Source organism: Chiloscyllium plagiosum, unplaced genomic scaffold (genome assembly GCF_004010195.1).
Source record: "Chiloscyllium plagiosum isolate BGI_BamShark_2017 unplaced genomic scaffold, ASM401019v2 scaf_71659, whole genome shotgun sequence".
Lineage (NCBI taxonomy): Eukaryota > Metazoa > Chordata > Chondrichthyes > Orectolobiformes > Hemiscylliidae > Chiloscyllium > Chiloscyllium plagiosum.
In genome coordinates, this window is record NW_025208191.1 from 2,616 (window position 1) to 7,757 (window position 5,142).

The 5,142-nt window shown below is 44.6% G+C and overlaps 1 non-coding gene across 1 annotated transcript; it reads left to right on the forward strand.

Annotated features, from left to right (window-relative positions):
• The first annotated feature begins 2,537 nt into the window (after positions 1-2,537).
• Positions 2,538-2,610, forward strand: trnar-ucg. The gene has a single exon. It is a non-coding gene; the product is annotated as a tRNA-Arg (tRNA).
• Positions 2,611-5,142: the final 2,532 nt, after the last annotated feature.

A 5,142-nucleotide genomic window follows, 5' to 3' on the forward strand; every position in this document is an offset into this window, starting at 1 on the left:
GTTGCTGAATCTTTAAATTTACATTTAAAGGGTAGGAGATTTACGGGGTATCTTATAGAAATGTAAACGACCATGAGAGGCATGCACTCAGTAGTTTCCCAGCGTTGGGTAATCCAGGACTAGAAGGAATTAGTCTAAGTTTAGAATGGAAATAATAAATGGGAACCTGAGGGCCAACTATTATGCACTAAGACTGTTAAGCATATGGAATGAGCTGCCAAAGGAAGTGGTTGAGGGAGAAACATTAACCATATTTAAAAGGTATTTGGACAAATACATGCACAGGAATGGTTCAGAAGGATAAAGGGCCAAGTGCAGTGAAATAAGATTATCGTGTAAGGATAATTTGTTTGGCATGGATCAGTTTGGGCAATGCCCTGTCTCTGTGATGTGCAACTCTAACACTCTCGGACACAAATCAGATACCAGAAATGTTGGAGAATGCAACTTTTACTGAGTGGGAGAACTGAGGCTGATCAACATTAGTAAAGAAATATTGCTTTGTAAATTGCGGGGATGGATGGTGGATCAACCCCCAGAGCCTGATAATCTACATCCAAGCGTACTTCACAAAGTGGTTCCAGCAGTAGAGATTGCATTCACTGTCAGGATTGTAAACATTCCGATACAGTCCCTGCAGAATGGAGAGCAGCTGATATCACTCGAATATTCAAAATTGGAGACATTGTCTTTGTTTTCTCTATAATGCTGTAATTTCCTGCTGTAGTTCGGAGTTCTACTGAGCCTCTCTTCGGACGGAGTGTGCATCGTGCAATAAACTGATTAATGCTTAAGTTCTGCTTGCAGTGATTTTCTACAGCAGCGCGTGTGTTTAATTATGTAACTGCATATACATTTCTGTGTCTATTGCCATGGAAGCACATCATATTGCCTTGAAACCAGTTTGGTTGTCAGAGGTCACCAGCATGCTCTCGTCGTTGGAAGATGCTCAAGTGCATTTCAGGTAATGTGCTTTCATGCAATGTCGCTTTACTGCTTGATGAAGAGATGGTATATTAGCCTTCATTGTGAGAGGTTGAGTCCAGGAGCAAGGATGTGTTGTCGCCTTGGTGAGGCCACACCTAGAATATTGTGTGCAGTTTTGGTCTCCTTTTCTGAGGAATGTGTTATCTATCCTGTCCACTCCTGTTTATATTTTATAAATCTCTATGAGATTCCTTCCTCATCCGTCTGAACTCTGGAGGAAAAAATCCTAACGCAGTTAATCTCTCCTCATACGTCAGCCCCACCATCCCCGGAAACAGCCTGGTAAATCTTCACTGCACTCCCTCAAGAGTGAATCCATATTATTCTTAATCATTCTTGAAGCGGATCCTTTGCCTTACTGTAGAAATCTCACCATGCAAAAAGTAAATTCACAAGTCATATGCATCCATTCCGTACTCATGCCCAGACACACTTGTTTGATGATTTAGGGACTCTGCATTTGAGAGGACGCAGAATGTGAGAATTTGTCATGTCACCTCCTAACCTCAGCACAGCAACTGGGATACTCTCGTCCACATCTCAATTAAACCCAACATGTCTTTCACTCCTCACTCTTCACCTTCCAGGATTGTATTATTCCTTGCAAGCACATCTGTGCCTCTCGGTTGTCCTGACTGAAATAAAGAGGATTGTTGTGACAAGATCTGCTGTTGGAATTACTGAGGGAACTCAGCAGGGGCGGTAGTACCTGAGGGAGGAAATGGAATTCTCATAAAATTCTGTAGAAAGTTTGAAACGGTATCTCTGATTCTCTCTCCACAGATGCTGCCAGACCGGGTTATTTTTTTTCCTGCAGTTTCTGCTTTTGCGTTTAGCTGAATCTCTATTCCATTGACCGGAATGATACACCCAGACACACCTTGTACCGATATTTAAATCATTCAAAAACGTAGGTAATTGAATTCAAACAAATGCACAACGATGCACTTCCCTCAGCTCCGCAGACAGGGCAGCTCAAAAAACCAGCGGTGTAACATGGTTCGAGAGGTATAGCTGAGTGATTGCACCGATGAACGAGAAATCCTGCTTCTTATTGCGGTTTCGAATCCTGCTGCCAATGGCTGAAGGCAGCGCAAGAGGGAGTTTGGTTCGTATCTCTCGGGGATTCCAATCCCGGCGGGGGAAACACTTCTTTCAGGTCAGAAGTGGCGTCAATCTCCAATTCACTCACTGAACAGCTCGGATTCACACTTGCATTGCCAACTTTGCTTTATCTCGTGTGTTTCCAAATTCCTGGCTAGAGCTTTCTCGCTGAATTTGGTCAATGCCTCGACTGGAATAGACCATGATTAAATGTATGAAAGTACATTTCATTGGGGTGGAACCGAAACCCGCATAGTGACTGCGAATAAAACAGTGGAAACTTCCAGCACAGGAGCAAGAGATCCTGAAGCAGACACGTCAGGGCAAATATCTTTCCTTTGTCAGTGAAAGGCACTGCTTCCAAAAGGGGAGCCATCGAAGTGAAGAAGTGAATGTGATTATCTCTGCTGATTGTTCACAAGCTGTGGAGCCCATCTAAGCGCGTTGGGCCAGTGGCGTAATGGACAACGCGTCTGACTTCGGATCAGAAGATTGTAGGTTCGAGTCCTACCTGGCTTGCTCGCCGTTTTTTGGCTTGGGCATTCATTTCCATTTGCGCGGAGGTACAGGGGTTGGATTCGTACGTTGGCTGCTCGGATTCCTCACGGTCGGAGCTGTCGCTGCTCTCACTTTCCTGCACAGCGCCGCATTTTTAATGGGGCCAGAAAAATGTGTGTTTGTGTGTTGTTTTTATGGCTAACGCAAATGACTGTAGACGTTGGTAATCTGAAACAATAACAGGAAATGCTGAGGAAACTCAGCAGGTGTGTCAGTAACTGTGGGAGAAAACGGAATTCTCGTAAAATGCTGGCGAAATTCTGAACCGATGTCTCTCGTTCACTCTGTACAGATGCTGCCAGACCTGCTGAATTTTTCCTGCTACTTATGATTTGGTTTTTATCTGAATGTATATTCCATCTATCAGGATGATACACACATTGCTGTGGTTCTGTTCGCCGAGCTGTAAGTTTTTGTCGCAAACATTTCGTCCCCTGTCTAGGTGACATCCTTAGTGCTTGGGAGCCTGCTGTGAAGCGTTTCTGTGCTGTTTCCTCCGACATTTATAGTGGCCTGTCCCTGCCGCTTCCGGTTGTGAGTTTCAGCTGTCCGCTGTAGTGGCCGGTATATTGTGTCCAGGTCGATGCGTTTGTTGATGGAGTTTGTTGATGAGTGCCATGCTTCTCGGAATTTCCTGGCTGTTCTTTGTTTCGCTGACCCTATAAAAGGTAGTGTTGTCCCAGTCGATTTCATGTTGCTTGTCGTCTGTGTGTGTGGCTACTAGGGATAGCTTGTCGTGTCGTTTCGTGGCTAGTTGATGTTCGTGCATGCGGATCGTTAGCTGTCTTCCTGTTTGTCCTATATAGTGTTTTGTGCAGTCCTTGCATGGGATTTTGTACACTATATTAGTTTTGCTCATGCTGAGTATCGGGTCCTTCGTTCTGGTGAGTTGTTGTCTGAGTGTGGCTGTTGGTTTGTGTGCTGTTATAAGTCCTCGTGGTCGCAGTAGTCTGGCTGTCATTTCAGAGATGTTCTTGATGTATGGTAGTGTGGCTAGTCCTTTGAGTTGCGGCATGTCCTCGTTCTGTTGTCTTTCCCTTAGGCATCTGTTGATGAAATTGCGAGGATATCCATTTTTGGCGAATACCTTGTATAGGTGTTCCTCTTCCTCTTTTTGCAGTTCTGGTGTGCTGCAGTGTGTTGTGGCCCTTTTGAATAGTGTCTTGATGCAACTTCGTTTGTGTGTATTGTGGTGGTTGCTTTCATAGTTCAGGACTTGGTCTGTGTGTGTGGCTTTCCTGTGTACTTTAGTGGTGAATTCTCCGCTTGGTGTTCTCTGTCCCCTCACGTCTAGGAATGGGAGTTGGTTGTCCTTTTCTTCCTCTCTCGTGAATCGGATTCCTGTGAGTGTGCAGTTGATGATCCGGTGCGTTTTCTCTATTTGCTTGTTTTAATGATTACAAAGGTGTCATCAACGTATCTGACCCAGAGTTTGGGTTGATTTTGTGGTAAGACTGTTTGTTCTAACCTTTGCATTACTGCTTCTGCTATGAGTCCCGAGATCGGTGAGCCCATGGGGTTCCGTTGATTTGTTCGTATATCTGGTTGTTGAATGTGAAGTGTGTTGTAAGGCACAAGTCCAGTAGTTTAAGTATGCCGTCTTTGTTGATTCGTTCAACGTCCTGTTGTCTGTTCTGTCTGTTCAGCAGGTTGGCTATTGTTTCTCTGGCTAGGGCTTTGTCAATAGAGGTAAACAGTGCCGTTACATCGAATGAGACCATGGTTTCTTCCTTGTCTATGTGTATATTTCTGATGATGTCCAAGAATTCCTGTGTTGATTGTATAGAGTGTCTGGATCCGCTGATCAGGTGTTTCAGTTTCTGCTGTAGTTCTTTCGCCAGTTTGTGTGAAGGTGTCCCTGGTAGCGATACGATGGGTCTGAGTGGGATGTCTGGTTTGTTCACTTTAGGTAGTCCATAGAATCCGGAGGTGTTGTTGCTTTCGGGTTTCATTCTTTGTAGGTCCGACCTGGTTATCTGTCCGTTTTTTTGTAGGTTCCTCAGTGTGTTGTTTATCCTATTGGTGAGTTGTGGGGTGGGGTCAAACTCCCTCTTTTGGTAGGTGTTGGTATCTGCAAGTAGTTATTGTGCATTTTGGATGTACTCTGCTTAGTCCAGAATGACCGTCATTCTGCCTTTGTCTGCTGGTAGTATGATTATGTTCTTATCGTTTCTTAGTGATTTTAGTGCTTCCCTCTCCTTGGTGTTGAGGTTATGTGTTTGTCTTTTCCTTGTTATCAGGGGTACGATACTTTGTCTCACTGTTTGTTGCGTCTCATCTGTCAGTCTATTGTTCCTGAGTGTGCATTCTAGTGCTGCAAGGAAGTCTGCTGTCTTGGCGTCCCTGTGGTTGTAGTTGAGTCCCTTGGCCAGTATTGTTCTTTCCGTGTCTGCGAGCTGTCTGTGGGAGAGGTTTTTAACCCAGGTGTGTGTTGTGGTGTCCTCTTTGTTGTGTGTTAGTTTGGCCATTTTTTCTTTTAGTGCCGTTTTTTGC